The sequence below is a fragment of the Calonectris borealis genome, chromosome 4 (assembly GCF_964195595.1).
Source record: "Calonectris borealis chromosome 4, bCalBor7.hap1.2, whole genome shotgun sequence".
Taxonomy (NCBI): domain Eukaryota; kingdom Metazoa; phylum Chordata; class Aves; order Procellariiformes; family Procellariidae; genus Calonectris; species Calonectris borealis.
Window position 1 is genome coordinate 58595050 of NC_134315.1, and position 26658 is coordinate 58621707.

A 26658-nucleotide genomic window follows, 5' to 3' on the forward strand; every position below is an offset into this window, starting at 1 on the left:
TAGCATGTAATCCCTTTACAGTTGTCATGGAGTATTTGTGCTTTATATGTAAGGTTTTTTTCTCTTGATATACTTAGCCTAATCCTCCAATGTCTTATATGCTATAGAAAGCGAACAGAAAAATTTGTATATTGGTAACTGAAATCATATACGTTGTAGAGCTGTTAGACTGTCTGCAGTGTTTTGAAGAGAAACTCAAGCTAGATTCAAATGAACTAGCTCAGCTACTGGAAGCAGCGTAGCCATGGCAGCAAGCAGTTCAGTGTGAGCTGTAAAATCTGCCTGTAAAGGTAGGTAAATATTTGGACAACTTGCTGGCACAGAGTTCTTGTGCTACAACAGTTACACACTTATATGCCGCTCAGGATGACCTCAGCCTAAGAAGACAGCATAGCTGTACCTGTTGGCTGCTCAAGGCCTTGCACAACAGGCTTGGAAGTGCTCATGAAATGAAAAAGAAAAAGAAATGAAAAACTGTACCAGTTCTTTATCAGTATCTGTGTAGTAATCTCTTGGTCAAAAATGTGAGACTGTAACAGATGCTTGTTCTTAGTCTTGAGCTGTCAGTACCTTTCCTGTCCCCAGTACTCAAGTATCCCACATTATAGAGGAAGTGATAATAAGTGTACCCAATGAATATTACCAGTTCTTGTATGTATATATTTTCTATAAACAATGTGTTTACATATTCATCCAATTATTCAGATGATCCCTTTACAAACTTATTTTTGTTTCTGCACTGTTAAACTGAGGAGCCCAAGAAGACTAGCGACTTTGGCCAGTATTGTTTCAGGGTGCACACTGAAGGCCTGATTCCATTCCTCTTGAAAATTGCAAACCTGGATCATTTCACTAAGTTGCTTTATAGTGCAGCCCCTATTCAGGGGAATATACATGTGGTAAGACACTATTCAACGTGTTGAAGAGTGTTAATCTCGAGCCTCTAGGATTGATCATTTAATATCCACATGGTTTTGTTTCCTGCCCTGGAACAGCATAAGCAGGCTAGCACTTTTGGGGAAAAGAGATACCCCATTAAGGTGCCTTCTGAGGCCTGTTATCTAAACTTACTTTGCACCACTGCTTTTATATTCAGTGTCTGAGGGTGGTTTTTACATGGTGATTGAGGTATTATTAGCAACCGAATGATTGTTAGAAATCACTATAGCTAAACCAGCTGACTTTACAATTCTGCTGCCCTTAAAATGGATTTCAGTAAAGGTTTTTTTCTAGAATCTAATTTGGTTTAGACATGAATAATTTACAGGCTTCTTTTACAAGACACCACGAAGGATCAATATGATATAAAACATACCCACTACTGTATATGCCAGCTATTGCAAAATGCCACGCTGTTCTTTTCGCAGAACAAATTGCAAACATATGCACCAATTCAGTACAGATTATTTTCTTTAAATCATACAAGCTAACCATTAATTCAGTAGCTAATAGTGATTTTTAGTTCTTTTATCTTTCTTCTAATTACAAAGTCAGATACCAACAAAAAAAAAGTTGCTTTTCAGTGCTCAGCTTAGGGAACAATAATGGCTATTGGTTTCTCAGGGTTTATTTCTATTTTAATTCTGTGTACATATGCTAATAGTTAGAACCTGTGTTTCCATAATGGGGGTAGAAAGTGTTTGATACATGTTTTGTCATAGTTATGCTTTTATGTACTTATGCACAAAAGAAAATTGGACATCAGGAAATGCAGTTATTTAGATGGCCTATACTTATTTGGCTCTACAGTTACAAAAATGCATAGAAATGCCTTTGTCTGTGAACATCTAAGTTCTGCAAAGTACATAGATCAGTCTTTATACTGTTATAATTAGGCTTTAAAAATTAATATTGATGTGAATTATAATAGCTGTCTCTGTCTAGAATGATTTGGATCTGATTTGAAAGTTCTACATTTGAGACGTAAGTTTTGTAACTGAAGCAATTCACATAAAAAGAATTCAGGAGAATCCAGAATACAGTGATGCCCTAGCATATAACCTGAAAATTTAACTGACATTAATATCCAACTGGAATCTAGTTGGTTAATCTCAAAAAGTGGACAGAAACCAGTGTAAGTGGTTAGTTGCTGTAAACAGCAACATCTTAAGATAGACTACGTTTACCACACACCCAGCATTCATGGTTTTTACTGTGAAACCTCAAATTTTTTTTCTATAATATGTATATGCACAGTTCACCACCCACCAATACAAGATAACATCATAGTCAAGATTTGCCTGGCTCCAAAAATAGCATAAAGTATATATTTTTTAACTTCTTTAAGTTTGGAGAAAATAAATATTTAGAAGTTACGCTTAGTTTATAATCAAAACATAAATTTTGCCAAACTCCCAAGTCTGACAAGTTTTACTAGTTCTTGTCTTCAAGTTTCAGAGATGAACCAACACAGCATTTACCCTTGGGGTAAACAGTTTGAATAATGTCAAATATGTGACTATGTGGAGTATAATACAAACTCACCCTTCCCCAGGTCTGGCCATTATTGTTAAAATTTAAATAACAAAGTAATATGCACTTACATTTTCATTTGACCTTGGCTGCTGTCAGTGTTTTAAACCACATTCCTCTACTGCCTCTGCTTCTGAGAGGTCCTCTAGTGCATTTTATGTTCTGGATTAAAACTAATGTTACCCAGCTGCCCTTATGGGGGGTATTCTTCTGTAAAATATTGGAATGACTCAGCACTCCCTGTGCAGGGTCTTAAAACCTAGGCAGCTCCCGTTAGGATCTAGTGACGTGTCTAACTTGTACTTTTTCCTTCAGAATCATTTGTCAATTTTACCTCTCTCCATTCCCATTATCTATAGTGGAGGGAAAAATTTAAAAAGCCCAACCTCACTTCTCTTCACTTGGAATAGTTTAGTTTCATTTGCAATGTCAGCAGAGAAGTGCATGGCTTTGGAAAGTATTAGTTAACTTCCTTTTCTATGTTAGGGGTTCAGAGACACCAGCAGCTCTAGCAACAGCTGCAGTGATAGCAGGCCACCACTGGCAGTGGCAGGTCTTGTCCCTGTGTTAGATTCTGCATCATTTTGAAATCACTCACTGACCAAGAGCAGTGCACATACCACAGAACCTCCCATTGGAAACTCCTATTCTAAGGACAGAGCAGAAAGTATGCCTTTTGATGTGCCACACCAAAATAAAGAATGCTACATTTTTTTCCTACTAAAAAGACTATAAATATTTTTAAATACTAGATATGATAAGACTAGAAAAGTCTTCAATTTACACTGCCATAGTCCGGTAGACCTTCAAGAAGTTCCTTACATTTCACTTAAGCTATGATAAAATGTATTAAATATCTCTACTGCTGCAGTGTGCTAAACCACCTTCTACTAGGATAGTTAAATACGATGCACATAAGCTGCTTGAGTATCAGGGATAAACAATTTCCTACATTTTCTAATTGCAGTGGTACATGAAAGAAATATAGGGAAATGTTTTAATCATTATTAGGCAAATGGACAATTCTTGCACAGACTACTAATCGTCTTTTAGTTGTCTTGAAGTTGGATTCTGCTGTGTCTGTTCTGTTGTGGTATTTTACTCTTTTTGTAGTCAATTTCCTTTCCATGCTTGTCCTTATTTATAAATTATTGCTTCATTTTGTTCTAACATACTATGCTTTCTGTTTCTATACCAATATATGCAGATTTGCATGTCAGGAACCCTCCTTTTTAGGCACTGTGACACAACATGTCTCTAATACTTAGCTAACTTCCACATACGTCAAAATGCAGTGCTAGTGATAGCTCAGCTTCAGAAGTGGGCTATAGCATCCTAAACCATAATGGTTGTACATTTGTGGCAGTGTTTCTGTCCGCACAAAAGCACCTGATCACTATTTGTGAGGGTCAGGTAGACAGAAAAGGTCAACATGTCATTTGCCATACGCTGGCCAAAAGCAATGGGTGGAAGGAGGGATGCCACACTCTGGGACAAACTGGAGTTGATTCAGCCACTCATGCTCTTGCATTAAAGACTGAAGAAGTTGACAATTTAAAAAAAAAAATGGGGAAACAGACATCAGCACTATTAATGTTGCTTGTTCTCTGCAAATGTGAATCTTCTTTCTGTGAACTTAGCTTGGATGGCACAAAAAGTATTCTCAATTTATTAAAGAAAGGAGCTTCTTTCTTGCCTCATTTTTACCCCTTGTCGACAATCACTCTCACACAAAGAGAACACAACATGAATATAATGTTCCTCTTACACCCTACTGTTTTTCCTAAGAGTTTAATCCAGTTTAAAAGGGTTTAATCCAGTTTAAAAGTGTTTTTTAACTCGGATCATTTCACTGAGTTGATTTAAAGTACAGCCACAAATAGTTTTCTTTTTTCTCGTAGCAAAGAAAGCATTAAATTGTAGCACTTAAGTAGGAATGAGTACCAGGGAAAGAGGGGTTTGGGGGTGGAAGGTAAGAACCTCTTTAATTGGCTTGCCATTCATGGAAACTGTAATGTCAAATTTAGTTGATGGTATAAAATGCTAGTTCTTCAGAATAAAAGCATTTTTATCCTTACCTTGCATCCAGTTTTTAGAGATGAAAATGTCTTCAGCAATTGATAAAACTTGAGAAAACTTGACAAAGCCCAGCAAACTTCCTTATTGGTCACATAGATAACGTAATAATTACTGTTAAAACTGAACAATTTAAAAAGTTAAATCGCCTTTCCTTACCTGTATTATCTGTTATCTGCACTTGATGTGTTATGCAAAGTATACACAAAGTGCACACAGTTAGCTGTGCTTTCCATTTCTTTTTTTCCATGCATTAAAATTTTCTCCTGGTGTTTGGTGTATGCCCACTTCAGGAAAACTTAGAATCCAAACAAGTATTTTCAATTTTAATAAGAAAGCATATCAGTTATTAAATGTAAAAATTGTCTATCATCAGAGCTCTTTTCTCAGCTTTAACTACCTGACAATATTTTTATATCATCTAACACAAATAAATTTATGATCAAAAGTAATTAATGTTTTGCTCAGACGGTTACTAGAGATTTGACATTGGTTAATGTGGTCTGAGGGGTTACTGCTTACTCAACAAACATGCATTCCTGGCTTGATGCAATGTTTAGTAAAACGTGTTTGCATAAAATACTACGGAAGGTGGTGTAAAATATTTTTTCCTTCACACTATAATTGTCTGGTGATGATTATAAATGGGGATTGTTAGAAATAGAAGAGGGAAATGCCAAATAGATAGAAGGAGAAAAATGTCCCGGTGAAGAGGTTAAGCACTGGAATTTCTTGACCAAAACCCTATGGAATCTACAGCCTTGGAGATACTCAAAACTTGACTGGACAGTCCTAAGCAACCTCATAGAGCCTTACATTTAGCCCTGCTTTGCTAAAGGGTTGGACTTCCTGATCTCCAGAGATGCCTTCTAACCTAACCTCTGCTGTGATTTACAGTCAACTGTCTGTGCCCTCCATTACCTTATGTTTCAATCACAGGAAGAGATGGAAAAACTGTAGGCCAGACAATTTATAATAGAAAATGGATACTGAGTATAAATTTATGTTTTTGTTTCCACTTGTACTATTTTAGAACTTAGTTTCCAGACTGACTTGTTTGAAATATATTTTTTAATGTGTTTATAGGCTGAGCTGCTCTGTATTAACTCTAAAAAAGGCATTTATCATGGAAAGCTTGACCCAGAGTTAATTTTAGAGGTGCTAGCAAATGCTGCTGTTATAAAGCCTCTTTTCCTGTTTATGGTAAGAACAGATCTTCTCTTTTCCTCATACTTATTATCCTGCCAAAACCAGAGGTCATTAGCAAGGTGAATCTCTGTTTTTTCAGTGCTTCTCTCAGTATAATTTTAGGAAATACACACAACTGCTTTACGATACAAGTTTTCAGATGGAAACCTATGAAATTTTCGAATAATTAAATAAAAAGTATTTTAGTCCACATTTTTCCCATTACTGTTATTGATGTTATTTGTATTTGGTATGAGGGATATCAGGATTTTTTTTTTTTCCTCCAGAAACTGTATGGGATATATTGTTGAAACATAAAGAGGTCCCTGCCATTTCTCTTACACAGTTAATTTCTGTAGATTAAGAAGGGGTTTTCTAAAAGCTGAAATGGTTGCAACTAATAAAAGTGTACATCCATTAGGGCTTAGGATGCTATGGCCCATATCTTAGCTGAGCTAACATTAGCAGTACTTAAACAATACAAGCAAGATACCTGTATTAAAAAAAAAAGGCAACCTATTTAGTGTATAGAATCATGCAAAACCCTGGGAAGTCAATAAATATATAATACAGACAAACTTAACTTTTCACCCATACTCGGTGATACAAGTGCAGACATACAGTCAGTTTTCCAGGTTTTTACTTTTAGGTGACGATCTCAAAAGTATTTAAAAAAATGGACAGATAAATGGGGAGAAAAATTAGGTTTTTTTTCCCGAAAACTTATTTGAGGGTTTCAAAATACAGTCCCAACCCATCAAAATCTTTGATTGGGGAGGCTCTGGTCACATGTCCCTTGTAACTGGGCTGTCAAAAAATAGTGGACACTCATAAAATATAATTAGGAGCAATTGCCCAACATCACACTGCAGAGCTGGAAATAGAATTCCAGTCTTCTATTTAAAAATCCTAAGATAAACACTAGATTTACAGTGTTCCCTATCTTCTATACAGTTTGGGATTTTTTTTTTTTGGCAGGCTAACAAAGTTTAGCATAACACTGTGGGCTTATGTGGCCTTCTTTCCCTCTGTAGCATTCTTGGAACAATGTTATAATATGGTCACGTTAAAAGGATTTTTCCAGCACTTTCTGATTCTGAAGTTCCTTCTCATATTTTGTGTACCAGAAGCCTGATCTGTCTGGCATCTGTGCAAGCACGCATACAGCCACTCCCCCTGTTACTAATATGTTTGAATTCTGGGTTATTTCAAATTTCTGAGATTTATTTATTCTAGACACATCTAGATTACCCACTGATAAAAAATGGTGTGATGTTGGCTTACAGTATATAGATCAGTGAGCTGAAGTCAGGAATCCTCATCTTCTTTCTGATGTGCAGCTGAACCTTGGAGAAGCCACTACTGTACAATCTTATTTTTATCTGATAACTGGGAAAATCGTACATGCTTTCCTTTCTAAAAAAGCCTGGAGGCATATGGATAAAAATACTGAATAAAAAAATTTATTATTACTAATAATAAATGCTTAGAAAAATGAACTGAATATCCATTACATATTAATCTTTTAAGGAGGACTGAAAACATTAAAATTATGTAAAACTTACATTAACACTTAAAGAAAACACCCTTACAGTATGCAAAAAATAACCATATCTTTATTTTCTTACTGACTTAAGTGTTGAAGTTATTATTCTTCAATGAAGACTTAACTTTTTGTCACCTTGAGAATCATATAAAGAAAAGAAGGGAAGTCATACAAACCTTGAATGAAAGTGAGAATATACAGAAAGCACTGCAGCCATCGGAAAATTTGCAGAGCACAGGGAAGGAGTAGCAGAGGAGGATGATGAAAATAATAATGAACAGGGAAATTTACAGTAAATTTAGGCAGAAGATAAACAGTCATAGTGTATATGCGTCAAGACTTTGAGTTTGGTAATTCATGTCTGGCTTGGATTCTACCATCAGTAAGAATCGAAGTTTTTTACAACTGAATAGTCACTGTGAAAATGAAATATTTATAACTATACCTAATCTTGACAAATATATTATTCCCATACTACAGCTTCTATTCTTGATAAAGAAAATTTAAGTAGTAATTTAAATCTTACAGAACAGAAATTGTTGTTCTCAACCTTTTTCACATGTTATCTCAAATTACAGAAAAAGGGATATAGGGCTTTCTTTCATTTTATTTTGGAAACTCCCTCCTAGATCAATATAAAGAAAGAGCTGGCGATTATGACCCATCACCTGCTTGGGTACTAAGGACTGAAATAAAATGTGATTCTGGATTTCTCTTAAAAATGTAAAGTCCACAAAAATATTTCTGAATATTTTATCATATAGCAATCTAGTGGAATTTCTAGGATTTTATCAGTGACCTGCAGAACCTCATGGATTTACATTAATACCAAAACTTTTAATCCAGTACCTCCCTAAACACTTTAGAGATTTAGTAGATGGTCAGTTAGAGCAGAGAATAAATTTGTCAGAAGAGAAGCCTTAGTGAGGACCTAGCAGCAGCCTTCTGATGCTTAAGAGAAAGTTACAACCAAGAGTCCTACGCCAGGCTCTCTACAGAGGGGCAGGAAAACAGAATGAGAGAGAGCAATCACAAATTGAGAAAGGGAGTTCCAGCTAGATATAAAGAAAAAACATATTTCAGTATGATGATATTTAAGCATTGGAGCAGGTTTCCTAGAAAGACTGTGAGGTCTCAGAGGTTTTCAAGACCCAACTGGGCAAAGTCCTGGGCTGAATTCAGCATTGACCCAGCTTCAAGGAGTTAAGTAGAACAAATGTAGGTAAACTGCAGTCCACTTTGCTCCCAGTAACTGAAGTGAAAACCAATGAACATGCTACAATTTTCCTTTAAGCCTCTTTGGGCAGTCACAGTGAGCAGTATTTGCATGCATCCCATTTATGCCCTAGTCCGCTTGGTATTTTTGAAAAGATAGTGGCATAAAAACTTCACCATGCGAGAAAGTCATTTCCACAAATCCATTATAAGGACTAAAACGTAATTCTACTAGTGACCTTTAAGTATTGCAACTGTTTAAGAGAAATATACAGGAAGCAAAAATTATCCCAGGAGTTGATTTCTGCATAAAAGGACTGCATGATCATAAACCTGTTAGCATCAGCATGTGGACTGTAGTGATGTATAGGAAAAGAGTGGAATGGAAGTGATTAACACTGGCCTCTGGTGGGTTCCAGTTCTTCTGTTCTCCGGATGCCCAGTGTAAGCTAGATCATGACCTCTTAGCCAAGAGCTCTCTGGTTCAAAGGCAGTTAATCCCCAAAGGATTCCAGAGATGTAAGGACTATAAAACACTTGCATTCCACCTTACTTCACAGATTTTATATTTTGGATATTTTTTGCTGTAGGGGGTATCCTGGTGCCTACTCTTTTTCCCTCTTTCTGTCTGTAACAGGAGTCAGAAGCAAAAACAAAGACATGTACTAGGGACTGTCTCTACTTTGTCCTTCTCCTTGTCTCCATATGGCAGCAAAATAACAATTCCTTACGATGTAAAGAAAGACATTTTGAATTACATAACAATAGGTTTTAAAAAGAGATTTAAAAAAATCTCAGTATCTCTAAATACAATGTTTAACTAACTTACATAACCACTGCAGCATGAAGTCTTCAGGAATCATTACGTAGACTCCACTTATGGCTCTTGGGTGACGTGAAAATACTTTTCCACTGTATTGTGGCTTACGCCATCCCCAGCCTGCATCTGTCCCAGGCCCCAGCAGAAAGGCATAGAAGGAGGAGGTCCTAATTAACTAACTCCCAGTTGCCACAATATCCAGTTTAGCCATGGCTGCCTACTATGCCATAGTTCTCTGTTGCTGCAATATTTTTCTGTTATTCTCATTAGCCTTTTCTTCCACATTTTTGTGAAGAAATTAACAAAGTTATAAAATAACATTTAGAAAATACAAGTATCAAGCAGAGTAGGAATAAGAGATTTGAGTGAGAGTGTATACTGAATATTTACAGTGGGTTTTTTTTTCCTTAGAAAAGACCACAGGTACTGCAGGTTTTCCAGATGGACTAGAAAAATGCTTGCCTGGAGTTATTTCTACGAGGTGATCGACAAAGGCTGCTTTTGGTTCGGTGAAACGTGAAAAAGCTTCTTCTTTTCATTAATTACATTTGATCAGTAACTCATTAGGGATATTATTGTCAGAGCTGTGGATGCCAACACTTTCTCATAGCAGTTATATGATCAGCAGTGTTTCCACAAGTCACTCAATTATTCCTGAGTCAGAAAGGAGCACTATCTCCAGTCAGAGCATAATATGCTTTGCCTTTCTTTATACTCTGAAATGAAGCTAAGGATCCCCGTATTTCTGGTTTCCTTCTTCAAAGCCTATCACCCTGTAGATCTTTCATACTTTCATACTTTTTATGCCTATCCCTGAACTGGCACAATGGCAATTCAGCTCAGCGCGTAATTAATCAGTATCAATTATATTCACAGTAGAAAAAGATTCCCATCAGCTTCAGACTGCAGAATACTCTTCCATTACCATCTTACTTTCTGTTGCCTTTCCTAGTGTGTGCAATCTTGGAGACATCTATATTTACAACTCCTTGTGATTTATTTATAAGAGCAGAACAAGAATCTCCACTCTTAACAATGAAGACATCTCAAAGGTCTGCCTACATATAAACTTGTAGTACCTAAAGTCAAGATTATGTTATGGTGTTTTCTATTGAGACATTTCATGGAAAACTGTCAGCCTCCTCATCTCTTCTGAGATCTGCCTCTCTTCTCAAGCTAGAGACTTGAGAAGACTCTTCATTTTTTTTCTCACCAGATTATAGAAAGAACCCTTCTCCCAGTATTATGACTCATCCTTTCTGCATCCTCCTCCAAATCAGTTAAAAAATATGAATCAAAGGAAAAGACACTTTAGAACATGTTTTTATGACAGTAAATGTACATTTGGCAGGACATAACACTACCCAAATCCCTTCACTTTGGTTTCATGCCATCAGAAGCCATCTAGTCACATCTGTGTGATGATACATACAAACTGGCATAAAGACTCATCAGGAAGTGCTTTTCAGTCTAAGAAATCATCCATTAATCAACATTTTCTGAACTGGGGCCTTTGCACCAAATCTCTTGGCCATGACTTTCCATAAGTAGGACCAGGGCATTTTGCTCCCATGTAAGAATAAGCCTAAAATTACTTCTGCATACATTTCAGATACAGTGGAACAAAGGTCTACATGCATCTTTTCACCAAACTCATTTGTCTTTTGAGTCCTCTGAAAAAGAAAACATGTTAAAGCCCTGCTAATACACAGAATATCAAAAGAAGCATGTCATATTTGAAATTCAGAACTGATATATGAGTCAGCTCTGTCTTTTGCTTCTTCGTATCTCTGAGGTTCATGACTCATTCACTTACTTGAAGGGTACTGTCAGAATCTCTTTAGCTGTTAGTTCATAGTCAGACTTTATTCTACAGTCTTGCACAAAGTAATAGGAAGATTTCATTTGAGACTATTTTGTATACCTTCCTGTATTTGTCCTCAAACCTTTTTAAACTCTTGGAGAAATAGGCATGGGATTGTATTAAGATCTTACATATTTGAGGAGTATCACACCCTACACAAAAAAACAATGCACCAAAAGGAGCAGTCTTTCGGTGTTCAGTGCATAACTTCATTAAGCCCTACTTGTTGGTTGCTGGTGCTTTTAATTAAAAGGAGAAAAAGCATCTCCTGTTATGCTAGCCAGAAAGAAAACAAAAAGCAAGTACTTTGGAAGGGTAAGTAGATAAGCAGCTAGAATAGAAGGACCCTTTACTCCTTTCTGTCCTTTTCCCAGCTTTTATGGTATTGTCATTGTGCCTCTTCTGAAGCTTCTTGCATTGCCTGCTACCAGAACCAGTACAGCAGATTAGACAGGAGGTTACCCCAGTATGATAGCTCTCTCCGTATGTTTCACACTGAATTTACATTCAGATGATAACAGCAGTCACTTTTTTTTTAAAGTAGGCCACCTGTCCCTCATGCAATTGTGTCAGCTGCTTAGGTTTAAAAATAATTTTTGCTAAAAAAAAGTCTTCATACTAATAGAATCCTAAAATGCAAGATAATGAGATAAAAATTATATTGCTCATACACTTCAATGGGGAGGGATAAATCTTAGCAGTTTGGGATTGCTCATTCACATTCCAGTCTTACTTCCTTTTCCCTCTAATTTTTTTTCCTTTGCCAGCTGAATAAGGTAAAATTCTCCTTCATAGAAAAAGCACACACACAGAGACAAAAGAGATCATCTAGCAACTCCTGTTCAGCTACCGTTAGCTTGTATTAAAATTTAGGGGCTTTTTGTTTTGCATTACCAGGGAAAAGCCCTATAAACTTTTCGTTGAAGAGGACGGTTGCTAGCAGTCAGAGGTTTAGTACAACTATTCTGCTTCAGATGGGCCTGACTGCAAAAAATCCTAAGGCTGAGAAATGAAAAGGAAGCTACATAGGAAAGATGGGATCAGAGAAGTTAGAGAGGAAAACTATTCAGGAACATGAAGAGAAGGTAAGGTAGATAAGGCTGAGTAGCAAGGAAAATGGGCTAATTCAGCCGTCAGTTGACTTTGCGATAATTGTTGCAGCTAAGAGTCTTCTCTTAATTCTCATGCATTTAATGTCATATCCAGAAATTCTTATGATGTTACAGAAAAGCCTTAATAAGCTTTTTCAGCTGCCTGGCATCATTCTTCTGATCTACTAGTTGTTTCCAAAAATCTTACCTCTTTTCCTAAAGAGGTTGAGAATATTTCCCATATTTCTGCTTTGATGCAGTGTCCTAGAATCACCTTGATTTTCAAACTTGCAGATAGATAAACTAGAATTTATTTTTATTGTTCCCTGATCTCCCATTTCCCCCCTACACCCTCTGTCAAGGAAGTACCTGCACTCTTACCATTTCTTCCAAAGCCTTGTTTCATACAGGTAAAGCATTTCTTCAAATGCTGCTGTTGTGTATAGAAAGAGCTCTGAAGCTGGAGTCAGTGATTTTGGATGCGTATATTTTTAGATAGAAAATCAATTTTTGGCTTCAGTCATAAGGGAAACTGGTTTAAAAAAACTGATCCAGTTCTCTTATTTCACAGCTTCTAAAGCATGGTTGAGTTCAGATAGTTTGAATACTAAAAGCATTACCAAAACCGAACAAGCAAACAGCCGTTGTTCCCCAAACCCCATGCCGCAGTAGTATCCAAAGGAAAAAATAGGATAACTTTGCGATACAGCTTTTTCTGCTTATGCAAGTGAAATATTGAGGAGAAAGTGCAAAGTTTGTTTTCAGTTATTGATTTGTTAAAAACAAAAAAAAATCACTGTAGTCTAAATCGGTTTTTCTCTTCCTCGTGAGCTTTAGCAGGGAGTATAAATTCCACAAAGCTTCAGCATTTTTTCCTGAAATTATCCAAGGATGTTCTCAATAACATGTAAGCCTTTGGAAAAATAGTTTGGAAAACTTAGTATCTCTGCTCAGCTTTCGGTTATGAAAACAGCTAATAAAGCATTTTTGAGGAATGTAAACTGTATAAAGTACTAAGGTCAGACAAACGGGAAACAATAATCACAGGTTTTGTAAGCCTCGGAAATTAAAAGAGAGTAGCTGGAGGGAGCCCCTACCCTTCAGAGGTGCTTCAAGCAGTCCCCAGCCAGACAGGCTGTTCCTGACGACCAGCCTCACCAACGAGGGCGGCTCGGGGCAGCGACGGTCCGCTCCCGCCCGGCAGCAGCCAGCCGCGCCACCCGCCGGAGCCACAGCCGGGCACCTGCGGGGCGCGGCGGGCTGGGCTGCTCCGGCCGCCCGCCTGCCATTGGCCTGCCGCCGCTTCCCGCCTCCTTTGAAAGCTTGAGAAGGGCGGGCGGCCGCGGTGCCTCGGCAGTCGGGCGGCGGGGCAGGGAGGGGACGGAACGGGACGGGACGGGACGGGAGCGCCGGGCCAGAGCAGGAGGCCGCAGGTAATCCCCGGGCAGTCGAGGAGCGGCGGCTTTTTTCACTCGGAGGTCTTCCTCATGAGGATTAAAGGCGGGTTCAGTTGACTTTAGTGAACTTCACAGAGGTTTCTTTGCTCGTGGGTCTGCTTACAGAGTGATAGCATTAATCAAAGTCTCCTAAGTTTGTATGCTTAGTATAGCAGTGCTTGTCTCGACAGCTTAGTGCTTTATAGTAGGTAGTATTATTTTGCTTTGCATATTTATTTGGGTTCCGCTTCTACTGACTTGTTAAGGTAGGCTTGCTATCTAAGCAGCTGAACTTGTGGTTGTGCTAGCTGTGAGGATTTCTAAATATGTTTCTAAGGTCCTAACGCCTACAATAGCATGGCAGTACTATTTGCTTTTGAAGTGTGATGCTTATGAAGTAGTAATGGCAAAACTTGTCTTACAATTTCTTTTGTCGATTATCTTTTCATCTACTTGTTCAGTTGCCAAAAAACAGTGACACTAATGGTGAACCTATAAGGTAAGCCTTTTTTCTCATTCTAAAGCCCTTGATGATGAAAAAGAACTAGTGAATTGATTAAAATAACTAGCTGGAGACATAGAACTCATGTCATCACTGAAATGCATCTAATTCCAAAATTGTGAAACTTATTTTTGTTAGATGGTGTTAAGTATTTAGCGAGTGTATGCTGGTGAAGAGTCTCTTTATGAATTGATAGTCTACATACATTTGGCTTTAGTGTATTTTATTCTTTCATAATTGGATGGGAATAATAAATCATTCTGGACTTACTTCATCTGTTTCAAGGTAGGAGTGTCAGCTAGCACCTTCCTAAATACAATAGGGTGAGAACCAGGGTACAGAGTATAACGTTAGGCCTGAAATGAAGTAGTTTGCAGGATTTACCCTGATTTATACTCTACTTGAAGAAAAAGCAAGGAAGAATTATGAGGGACTATACTTGTGGGGGGGTATGGGACACTTCAGTGTAAAATAACTATGTTTTCATCTGCCCTTAACACGGCTGTCATAAAGGCTACAAATATGTGTGAACTCATTAGAACACGTGTGCTTATTAGTTCTTCCCTATCAAATTTCTGCATAGATGTCTGTTTTGGCTACACAAGTAGGCTATTTTTTGTACTACTGTTTACTCTGTCTATAAACTGTAAAGTCAGCTTGAACTAGAAATTCCTATATGGTTCTTGCTTCCCCCCACACAAACCCCATCTTGCAGCTTTAGTTCTGTCCCATGGCAGAACTAAGCAGGATTCTGGTGGTAGCTGCCTTTGAAAACTGCCTGGGTGTCTCTTTGGAAATAGTCAGAATTTTAATGCACAGTCTGGCTGTGTTCGTTTATAGAATTACTGTTTCCAATAATATCCCTGCTGATCTCATGAAAGGGGAAAAAAATAAACAGTAATGAAAAAGATGCTGGGTTTGTTCCAGCTGAAAGGAACGGTGATTTTTTTCCTCAAAACTCTTTCCTCCTCCCTCCCTCCCATCTGCCTCCCTGGGAGGTGAGAGGGAATGTGACTTGTATGTTGGTCTCCCCATGGAATTTTGTGTGTGTGTGTGAGAGGTTACTTTTTCCTCATAAAATAAGTCATAATTCTGCAAGTCTTAAGTTCTCTCCCTCATAATTCTGGTTTGAAAAGGACCTTGTGAAGTTAATCTAGTTTAAAGTAATGATCAGGAGATGTGCTGCTAATTCCTCTGCCAAGTTTTGTGACTTCACAAATATGCCACTTGCTCTCAAAAGTTTGTTGCTATGCAAGACTTGCAAACAGTCGTTACCAAATTAGTTACAGACCATCTCCTGCAAGCTGCTTTTCATAGATGCACTTCTGAGCTCAGTGGGAGCTCTGTGACCAAGTTCTACACTGCATCAACAGGTCAGCTGTGAGGATGGGCTTGTAGAGTTGGATGTGAAGCATAGCCTTGAACAGGGTGAGCTAATGTACTGTTATTTTTTGCTCTCTCAAATGCAGTGCTTCAAAGAATAGTATTTAAAACTAATGAAAGGACAGTGTTTCAGATGACTGTTGTATCTAAATAATTTAGAAAAATGCCGGTAACTTTTCCCTTCTTTCCTTTTAACCTTCCTTCCTTAAATGCCTTTTTCCCTTTAAAAAAAAAAAGGAGAGGCCTCTGTCTAGCATTTACTGTATCTATATGTATGTTTGCCTGTAGAAGCATTTTTTTTACTCTCATTACTCTTTCTATTCTTGAACTGTTACTCTGTCAGTCATTATCCTTTGTGTAACATCTTCAAGTAAAACCCAATTCTGCAAAGACTTGCATGTAATTAAGTGTGTGCAATTAAGCATAGCTGTATGTCTTTGTAACCAGTTAAAAGCAAACACCCTGCCCTGCCCATGGTACCTCTATTGTTTTTTGAGATTTGTTTTAAAGGATGCATTACCCAGTTATAGGAATTGGGGTGGGGGGGGAAGATCAGAGCAGGTTGTGAAGAATGCTGTGAGGTTCCAACAGATTTCTTTAATCCAGCACTACAGGTGTGTATGTTCATTCACCTAGCAATGAGAACAGCAGTAGTCTAGCTGAATTGTTTATCTGATTATAATATACTGTTCGTGTTAAGTCTGCAGGAGGGAAAACTTAAAATCCTGGCATCCTGTCTATACCAGCACCCTGCCTGTTGCTATTAGATCAGGGGAGAGTTTCCCTGTCCCACAGAATTCTGAGAGTGCAGAAAATGTTTCCACCCTGTGCTGGAATAAAGCAGATTCCCCTTTCCCTTCCCCCAAGCTTTTGTGGAAAAAAACAAAGTGTGAGCAACCCAAGCAGAATAGCCAATAGCTGGGTGAAGGGGGCTTTCCAGGGATGTAAAAAGTACAGGGTCAGGTGCCTTCCTTGAATCCAGGGCTGTGAACCGGGCCTTCTTCCTTCCATGTGACTGCACTTGTTGCTAAAGCCGTTTGACTTTAAGGAGGACAGGTGTACCACAGCCAAAGAGTTTCGTTGTGGATGAGTTGACACCTTATTCCCCGTCCCTCCCCCCGCCAATCCCATGTATGTTACACGGGAAGACTCCCAACAAAATCTGGTTGCTACGTAATGGTGGGGAACTCTTTTTAAAAACGAGAGGGAGGAAAAAAACCCCAAGCAAAGCCAAGTCCGAAGACAGGGGTGAAGCACGTGAGCAGCAGGGGGTTTCGGTAACAGTCATCCTTCATTTGAGAACAGAGTTCGGGAAATTAAATCCCCCGGCAAAACCGGGAAGCCCCTCCCTGCTCAGGGCCTGGCCTGGCTATGGGGGGGCGGCGCGGGTTCCGCCGGCGGGGACCGGGGCGGCCCCGAGCACCTGCGCCGCCGCAGGAGCCGCCCCTCTGCCGCCGAGCTGGCTCCCGGGGAGCGCAATGCTTAGCTCTTATCAAACGTTTTATGGGTGCAGTAGAGATGTCGGTATCCCGTTTTGCGAGCCAGCTTAACCCTTGTCCCGCGCCGGGGGGCTGAGCCGCCCCCCGAAGAGACGCACGTGGTTTGAAGAGGAGAGGGCGGCTGCGGGCATAGCAGACGGGATCCGGGCAGAAGCTGCAGGAAGGGCGGGGAGGCCGGGGGGAGCCGTGGAGGGGCACCGGCATCTCTGCATCTGCCAAGACCTCGCGTACCCCGGCGGCGGTGCCGTCCCCGGCGCAGTGAGGCGGCTCGGCAGAGCCGGGGGCGGCTCCCCCGCCGCCGGGCCCGGCCGCGCGGGGCGGCGGGCAGCGCGCGCGCGCAGAGGCGCGGGCTGGGGGGGCCGGGAGCGAGCGGGCGGGGCCGCGCCGCCACCCGCCACCTTTAGCGGCGGGCGGGGGCTCCGTAGAGTCCTGCCGGTTTGTCTAGCCCTGCCTCTGAATAGCAGCAGCGCCGGGGTGAGTCACTGTTCGGAAATGGAGTGGGCGGGTGTGTGTGTAAGAGAATGAATGATGTCAGGGAGGAGTGTGGCTCTCGCGGCGGGCATGAGGCTCGCGGTAAACACGGCGGCAGCGGCAGCCCCGGGCGAGCGCTGCCCCCGGCGCCCCCCGCCCTGGAGCCGCCCTCCGGCGGGGGAGCGCTTCCAGTTGCGGCACTGCTGAGGTAGCGCTGCCGGCAGGAAACCTCTCTGAGAAGTGTCGCCTCTGCTGACGCCCTTAAAGCCAGTCCCTTTCGCCAGGAAGGAGAAGAGTCTGAGGCTGTGAGAGGAGCAAATTGCAGGGGAAGGTAGAGATTGTGGCAAACTTTCTAGCTGCTTCTGCGTGCTGCCACCTCAGTGGTGGGAGTGTCTGGCCATAAGGAACTGCAAAGCCCAAACCTAAGAGCCCTGAGGCTTCAAAAAAGACTTCCAGCTGTCTTTAGAGGAGAAACTGCCAGCAGTGCAAGCTTTTGCATATACAGCTGAGTAGGTAAGTTGGGAACGGCACAGGTGGATTAAAAGCATGGCATACCACAGATGCGTGCTTAGAGAACCTGTTTCACGGAAGACCTCTACGTGTGAACTGGACAGAGACTGGGAAGAGCAATCCTACACTTGCGGTCTCTTCCATTTCTAGAGTATGTATGTTTTACCTGTAAAATAGTCTTAATTTTACTCTTGAAGAGGCCTCTCTAATTAGGGAGGGCACCTGCTGTTTTGATTTCTCTTGCAAATATGTAATGCATGGAACATACTTAGTTTGCTAGTAAAATTTTATGTTCTTGATACGGGCAATGTGTGCATACCACTTATAGCAATACCACATACCTAGTTCAAGAGGAGGGGACTTCAAAATGCCTGACTTCAGCTCAGGAAGGATTACCCTAAGCATTATAATGGTGTTGTAAAGGTGTGTTGCTGTAGGGGTTTGTTTTGGTTTTTTTTTTGTTGCTGTATGTCTGCTCCCTTGAAGCCACTCTTAAACTTCCTGAAGTGCAGCTAAACTAAACTTCTTGACTTAGTGGCAGAGTACATTTCTATTAACATTGCATGGTTTCTGGATTAAATAGAGCTCAAAATCCTTGTGAAAAGTAGTTAATGCATAATTTTCTGGCAAGATAATAAAACTCCTAAAATACAATGTAGACTAGCTGTTGTTCACTTTAATCTATTTCTAATATTTTTATTTAATTTTTTTAAGACCTTAGAAAATCAAATATCTATCTGTCCTCAAACCACTTAACAGCTATTAATTTATATGCAGTTAATTACATAGATGAATGGTTCTGTAGAGGTATTAGCATAAACCGAGCAGGTGCACGATATTTTCTGAGACAGTGGGCCTTACAGGAGTTTTGGCAAACTTCACTTTTAAGTTGCATTTATTAAATGGTTTGCCTAAAAAACAAACTGTTTTTAAAATTATATTTAATGTAGTTGCTTATGTATATTATTATTTGATAGGGCAGGTTTTTGGAGACTGTATAGTCTTAGATACTTTCTGTCTATGAAACCAATAACTTATTCTATGTTTTAACCTTACTTAAATGATCTAGGGCTTAATTTACTAGAAAGGTCAATGTGCTTGCTTCCTTTTTTTTTTTCCTTTTGGATAGGATTTACATTGCTTTTCAGTAAAAATTTATAATCCATGTCTGATTTTAGAGAAACATATACTTGTGTCTCTGTCCTTCAGAAAAATATTCTTCAAGTGTACCCTGTGTAGTATGTGCAGTCACAAGGGGTATTTGGACAAATCAAAGTGGTGGTGGGGAAACTTTAGGTGAAATTGTAAGGTGATGACAATAGTATGTAGATAAAGGCCCCTGATGAGATTGATTTCTGTACTGTCCTTGAAGTGAACTTATACAATGGAGAAATGGGAACTTGAAGAGAGCGAAGATGGATTTTTTTTTTTTTCTGCTCTTAGGTTGGTAATCTGACTCTAGAATGACTTTATGTACCCCTAAATTTTAAATATTGAGCCATGGTTGGCATGTTGATGAGCATCTATTTTTCTGGATCATAAAAGCGTCTTGTAATTGTAATATTGTAAGACACAAACATGATAGGGCTTAACAATCCTGTTTTCATAAACTAGTTTTCTTCTGAATTCAGAACTTAATGTTCTAAGTAGACATCAGAAGTATTATATTGTGGATGCAGTATTGTGAAAAACTTCCTATTTCCTTATCAATTAAAAAAAAAAAAACAAAACCCACACATATACCTCCCTGTCTCTGGGCGAGCTGAATAAGAGACTTCATCTCAAGTATTTTTCATTCTAAAACCAGAGAATTCTTTATTTACAGTGTATTACTATACCAAATAAAAGCATGAAGACTGGAAAGTACTGTATTGATTTTTAAGGATTAAATGAAAAATTAAAAAAAGAAATTAAAACAAGTGATTGGTTTAAAAAAATGGGTAGTTTTTCTTAAGGACCAGGGAATGTAAAAGAAGGTTTTTGAAGAAATGGCTCATTACAGCTAAGTCTCCTAGTATAGAAATGGTCTTTGAAGATGCAGATATTTATAACAAAATTGCATACATCTTCTGGTTGGATTTTTTTCTAATTTTGGTGGGCTGTTGGCCTACAATGTTCTTTGATACTATTTGTGGGGAGTGAACAATACAGATGCTGTGACATTTTATTTAGTATGGATATGGTATTGCGGTAGTCCGAACAGATACTGGGAAGATTAATGTAACACTAGGTCCACTGTCTTCAGAGATCTCTGTCTGCTGGGAGGATTGTTTGTACCATGGACACCACTGTCCCCGAAGATGCTGTGGACACTAAGAATGTCAGGCATCCAGGCACCACTGTCCCAGCAGATGCTGAAGACCTTAAGAGCTGCTGATGGGAAAGTTTTACACAGATAGCTCTGTCTTGTCCATTCTGCACCTGTTTAAAAGATATTTCTTAATTATACTGAACCCAACTGTTTTAGTGAGGCTCCAGAACTTTAATAACCACAAGTGTCTCCTATATGAGGACACTTGCTTATGTTATCACTGTTTCTCTTCCCCAGAATAGCTCTTGTGTGGGGATATGTGCAATACAAAGAATAAAGTACTTCTTACCAATATAGTTTGGTTTGGAAGTCTACTTTATAGCTGTTGATACGAATTTTAATAGGACTAAACTGTATACTAAAACTAAATCAGCTTCAGGAAAATCTGTTACTTGCCCTTTAGCTAACATACATGTAGTGTCTGTAATACAAGGGGACTACTGTGCCTTGAGGTCATGCTTGCGGTTGCTGAGTAAAACTAACTGCCTTACTGCACGTTAACCCCCCTTCAAAATATGCAGTCAAGTGTGGGTCATCTTGTTGTCTACAGTCTGATGGCATTCAAAAATATTGAAGTCTAGTCTGCTGTACGGATGAAGAAATTAAAATAGTTTGTTGGAGTATCTGCAGCTGTTGAGTTAATCATTGCAAACAGAATGGTTCTTAACAAAACAGTGTTCAGGTCTAAATCCTCAAAGAAAATAATTCTTGAGCATGTTTACTCAGGAAAACTTCATTGCATTCACTCTGACAAGACAGTTTTATAGCAAAAAAGCACGTATTCAGTATTTAACTATTTATTTTTCCAGATAAAACACTTTTCCTCAGATGTGTAACCCTGGAAAAGGAGAACATCCTGTTCACTTGAAGGTACCTGAACAAAAAAGCAGGTGTCTTGCTTTCACTTACCTTCTACAGTTTATGTAGGTTAACTTGTAACTGCCATGTTTAAGTTTCAAGGACATCCCACTTATTCTTTATAAACTTCGTAAACAAAAACTAAGTTGCTGCTATTGGTGGAACTGTGAGGATTCCAAAGGGTAAGCTTTGCTGCCGCACAAAGCAGTGTCTTACTATTCCTGGCTTTTGGAGCTAATTTCTTGCTGCTCCCTTCTGTAGTCTTCTGTTTCCTTTTCTCTGTATATTCAGATTTCCTTAGGCTGAATCTTACTAGAATCCTATGCAATACGGTAAGCTTCACACTAAGCTTTGCAGTGTTTTTACGTGTCTGTGGTTACTGATGCAAAGTGGACTAAGGTTGTACACCTGTTCTTCCTTGAGGAAAAGATGCCGAGCCTTTTGGGTGCAGCACTGAATGTTTTGGAAAGTTGCATCAGCTTAATGTGGGTGATTTAAGCTGAGTTGATGCAGAGCACTTATGGACACTTTTGCTTAAGAATGGCTAAATATAAAATAAATTCATTCAGGATTATTTTTGATTTAGCAGTAATCTAGAATCTTAAATGGAGCATGTAGAGTTGAATTCAGTTTCTTGGATAAGACGTAGGCATATCGCGGCTGAAACGGAATAGAAAAGTTTGGAGTACAAATAATGATTAAATGTGTATCTTCAGTTACAATAATGTTTCTTTGATGGTTGAAAGAGATGGTTGTCATGAAAGAAATCAAACAAAGCGAGCAAAACAAAACCAGGAAGCTAAATATATTTAAGCTATTCACTCTAGTCCCCCATCTGAGAACTTACAAACTGCCTGCAGCAGTTTGTAATCACTGGTTTTCAGAAATCCCCCAGGCAGTCGGTAATGTTCTTGATGAAATATGATGTTTCAGAGGCAGGTTTACCTGTTACTTGTCATAAACCAGTATGTCCCATGTAAAGTTATGTAACTTTTATTCATTTGGGAGAGAAGATCTTTTTGCCTAGTGTCTCTCTTGCTATCTTAGGCCCAGGTCAGTCTTGCTACTCAAATGTTGTAAACTCAAATGTTCCAAGCCTGAAGTTTTAAGTGCCAATATGGGTTAAATCGTACTAGTATGTTTATTCAGTTTTCGTCTTTATGCAGGTTCTGATGGCAAAGTGTCACTGTGAACTAGCAAAACTTACCGGAGTTTGCATTTGTAGAGCGTAACTTACGGGAGGTTTTCTTTTATTTTGTTTAATCACAGGTCTCTGGTGTTCATGTCTCTAATACTAGAACTTAAATTTGGTTGGTTGGTTTGTTTTTCTTTTTAAAGTCTTGGTTAACTGTAAAATAAGTGGGAGTTTGTAACCCTGTCAGAGTGCAGGAATCTGTCCAGCCTCAAAGAACAAGCCTCTAGCAGAGCCTGTCTAGAACCTGGATCTTGTAAGACCTAGCTTAAAGCCATAAGCAAAAGGTAATGACTTCCCTTTATTGAAGTGTTATTACAAGTGTTTTGGCATATGTTACCTCCCCAATATATCTTTAATAGAACACTTGCATCTGTAGAAGTCCTTTATTAAGAAGTCACCTGCTCTTACTGATTGTTTTTTCCTGTTGAAATGTTTGCATTTCTTAGTTTTTCTCTCTTTAGAGCTTTTGTTCTGCGTAGCCTCCTAAGATCTTAAACTGTTGTGTGATGAGTGCTGAATGACTTCTCACAATTAGTTTCAGTTATGTGAAATGTACATAACCGTGACAAAGTGTTTACTTATGCACACACCCAAGTTCCTGCTTATGTTCATTCTAGTGCTGGACAGTTGGTTAGTGGAGCAGAGCTAAATAAGGAGACAGTTTCCTTATTTAGGTGACATAATTTGCTAAAGAGAAACAGCAGTAGAGAAGGTCATGCCTCATAGTTGTTAGTTCTGTCTTTCATGTGGAGGGCGCTACATAATCCTATAGCTCGTTGATAGTTCTAATACATTTCTGCGGTAATTACAGCTCATCTGAATTTTTTTTTTTACTTCCCCCACATCAACCTTGTAAATGGGAAACAGCACTTGCTGTTTGTAGATGCTTTATAAAGGTGCCAAATACCACTGCTCGTGTCTTGGTTTGAGACTGAACACAGACTGTATTGAAGCAAATTGTTCCTATCACTGCTGCTGTCTCAAAAGGACATTTTAAAAACTGGAATGCTGTGTTACTGTCTTAACAGTGCTAACTTAATGTAGAATTCTGTTGTTTCATCCTCTGCCAGTTATTCTGGTTCAAATTTATGTATTACAATTTCAATATAAAACCAAAAGCATTTAATCTGAAATTTTGAAAGCAAATTTTTTCTTGTTTGTTTGATGCTGAGAGAAATTAGTTGCTATGGATCTACTTTGGATTAGTTCATACTTTACTAGTTTTTCTGGTAAATTACCTATTTCAGGAGTGTATAGAAACTATCAATATGTTGTAGCTTAAAAAGTTAATTCATGTTACTTTTAGTTCCTGTGTATTAGGAGCCTGACAAAATTCCTACTAAAGCTTGTGTTTTTTTCTATTGTCATAATGCTGTACTAATCTGTAAGAATGCTATTTAAGAGTTCTTTACAGTGCCATTCTCAGAAGCATGAACTTGTCTTCATTTGATTTCACTCTGATTTTATATACCATTTTGAGTGTGTCACTTGACAAGAGTTCATTGCTATCTTCTGGCATACCACCTTGGTCTTGTAGAGGCTCATGAGCACAAAACTTGGCTCTACTTCATAAGTAGCAAGGCCAATTTAAGACACTTGCTCAGCTGCAGTTATTGAAGAAGTGCAGATGCTCAGTCTGCTGTGTTTCCACAGAATTGTTTTGTTTCACTACATATGTATACTTTGCATGCAGCTATAGGGAGTGATTTTGAAATCTCTTCAAAAAAACAAACTCTACTTGATGTGGAAAACGTGCCAGAAAGCTAAAGGTGGTCCTCCAAAGTGAAGTTGTGTTTCTTACCATTCTGTAAGAAAGAGAATTGACTGAAATAGTTTGAATCCTGTATTGACTGTTAAAAGCGATCCTGCACTAAAATAGAAAACCAACTCTTTTCAGTGTTTTTGTTTTCCTGGAAATATGTTAAGTTCCATGGTGGACTTCAGTCTTAAGAGGAAAGACTGTGGCATCCTGTTTGGCTCTGAAGCAAGAAGTATTAAAGGCATTGCTCCTTCTAGGGTGCCATACTGAACTTGGAAGTTAATATGAAGACAACTTACTGAAGAGTTGAGTGTTACGGGTTTAAACTTCTGTCCGCTGCAGTGATTGTATCTTGAATTTGCAGACGCTATTTAAAATTTATCATCTTAGAAGTATTTATCACCATGAAATTGAATACTGCATATGCTATATAGCTGAATGGCAAGCTCTCTCCACTGAGGATAGCTTTTTTTTTGTGGTAACCATGGTCATCAGCTTCCCCTATGCAGTTCTTAAAAAAGAAATGGCTAAGCTATTTTCATACGCACAAGCAGGCATAAGTATTATAATAAGTAGTCATTTCTTCTGTGTAGAACAACTTGTCTATGTAAAGTAGGGTGGAATAATGTGTATGTCTATGGTACAAGTCAGTAAGTTGTAATGACTTTTGAAAGTTAGAAAGATGGATGAAATACATCTCAGCCTGCCAGCCATGGGACAAGGCACAATGCCTGTCAAATATCAAAGCTAAAGTAGTTGGGCTAAAGAAATATTCAGTTCTAACAAAAATCTAGATAATTACACTTCTTGCTATAAAAGTATTTTTCATTGATAAGTAGTGTTTCTTTTTTTAAAAGCATAATTCTGCAGATTTCAGGCAGTTTATGCTGTCCTGTGTACACTGCTTTCTAGTCATTGGACAATCTGAACAAGATAAGTAGCTGTCGGGCTTAGTTTTACTCTGTAGGATGAATGTTACCATAAATAGTTTCTGGTTCTTTCTTTTTTCTTAATTTGGACTTAGAGAAAGTTTAAAATAAACTCTTAAATATCATAGGGTTTGGACTAAACTCTTTAGCTCTCTTATATTTGAGGAGCTCAGTACTGAATGACTGAAGTTAAAATGGGACACTGTTCCCCTTCACGGGCCTGGAGCGCAGAGAAGAGCTGCAGTAAAGCAGGAGCTGTCTGTTCTATTGTGCTGCATTAAGGGCAAACACTAGAACTACATTCTTTTACCTTACCCAGAACTTATTTTTGAGTATGCATGCACGCCTTCTTCCTATTCTCCCCCTGCATCTGTTGTAGTGAAATCAGACACAAAGCTTTTAGCACTGCAAGCCTTTCTAGAACGTGTTTAAGGCAACACACTTTAGTCAAAATTTGACTGTGATGCATGTGATTGCAAAAAAGGTTGTTGGTTATCAAAGTCAGTATTGCAATTATAAGGACAGCTACAAGAGGAGTATTGTTCTTAGGCCTCACATAATTTGCTCAAAGAACTACTATCTTGATTAATCTTCCATAACACACACTATTATGAAAAAGCTTACTCTGGTTTTAATGATTTGTATTACTCAGCAGGTGTTAGACTGATATGACATAGCTTATGAGTTGGTCATGCGTTGCTGAGAATGGAACATGAAAAATCTACTTACACATGTATTTATAGTGATATTCTATAGTATTTTCAATTAGAATCAGGTTACAAACCTTTCTCCTTTCATCAAAAGGCTTGTAAACTGCAGGACACAGTATTTTTGTTGTTGTATATTTGTAATAGTGTGATTCAATGGAGTAAAAGACAGTCTTAGCAGACAGAAAATATATTGTTATTTAGGATGACTTTTTTTGTCTTGTTGCTATTATGATTGTTTTAAAACAGTTTCCACATCTCTCATCTCCTCTTTTCATGAGTCCTATAGGTCTAGGACAGTTCGTAGATCCAGTTAAACAACAAAGGCAGCCCCTGCTTCTTTTCTTTTTTTTGCCAGTGCTGTGTCACTTCGTAACTTCAGATATGTGAATTGGAAGTACGTGTACATCTAGAAAACCTCTTCACTTTCTTAGTTTAGAATTTCTTGGGCATTGTTTGAACTATGAAGTGGCTGCTGCTTTTTTCTCTGCTAAGTCTCACCATCTTTGACACAAACTCATTATGAGCAAAATGTCAGACTTAGTTTGAGGGAAGAGATTGAAATGTTTCACGCGAAGCAAGTCTGTCTGGGGAGTTGAAGGCATGTAGGCTAGGTGTACTCGTGAATTGACCTATACTTTAGTTCACCGGGACCTTCTTCCTGAGGAGATCAAGGCATCAAAACCATTTAATCAGTTTTGCCTAATGTTTAATGTGCAGCCTGATGTAACTTAAGTCTAGCCTTGTCTGAAAGGACCTTTTTGTCTGTGTTTACCTCTTAGCCAGGCAGCACTTATAGAGTGATTGCCCGTGAGGTATGTTTGCA

General features: G+C 38.9%; 2 protein-coding genes across 2 annotated transcripts in view; both read left to right on the forward strand.

The window, feature by feature from the left end:
- Nucleotides 1-17328: 17328 nt before the first annotated feature.
- RPL34 (ribosomal protein L34) overlaps nucleotides 17329-26658 on the forward strand; it is a 350268-nt gene continuing 340938 nt past the window's right edge. Inside the window, exon 1 of the mRNA XM_075149752.1 lies at nucleotides 17329-17338. The gene's annotated coding sequence lies outside the window, so the exon portion shown is untranslated. The remainder of the gene's footprint in view (nucleotides 17339-26658) is intronic.
- Nucleotides 17856-26658, forward strand: part of SGMS2 (sphingomyelin synthase 2) — a 30261-nt gene continuing 21458 nt past the window's right edge. Inside the window, exon 1 of the mRNA XM_075149744.1 lies at nucleotides 17856-18076. The gene's annotated coding sequence lies outside the window, so the exon portion shown is untranslated. The remainder of the gene's footprint in view (nucleotides 18077-26658) is intronic.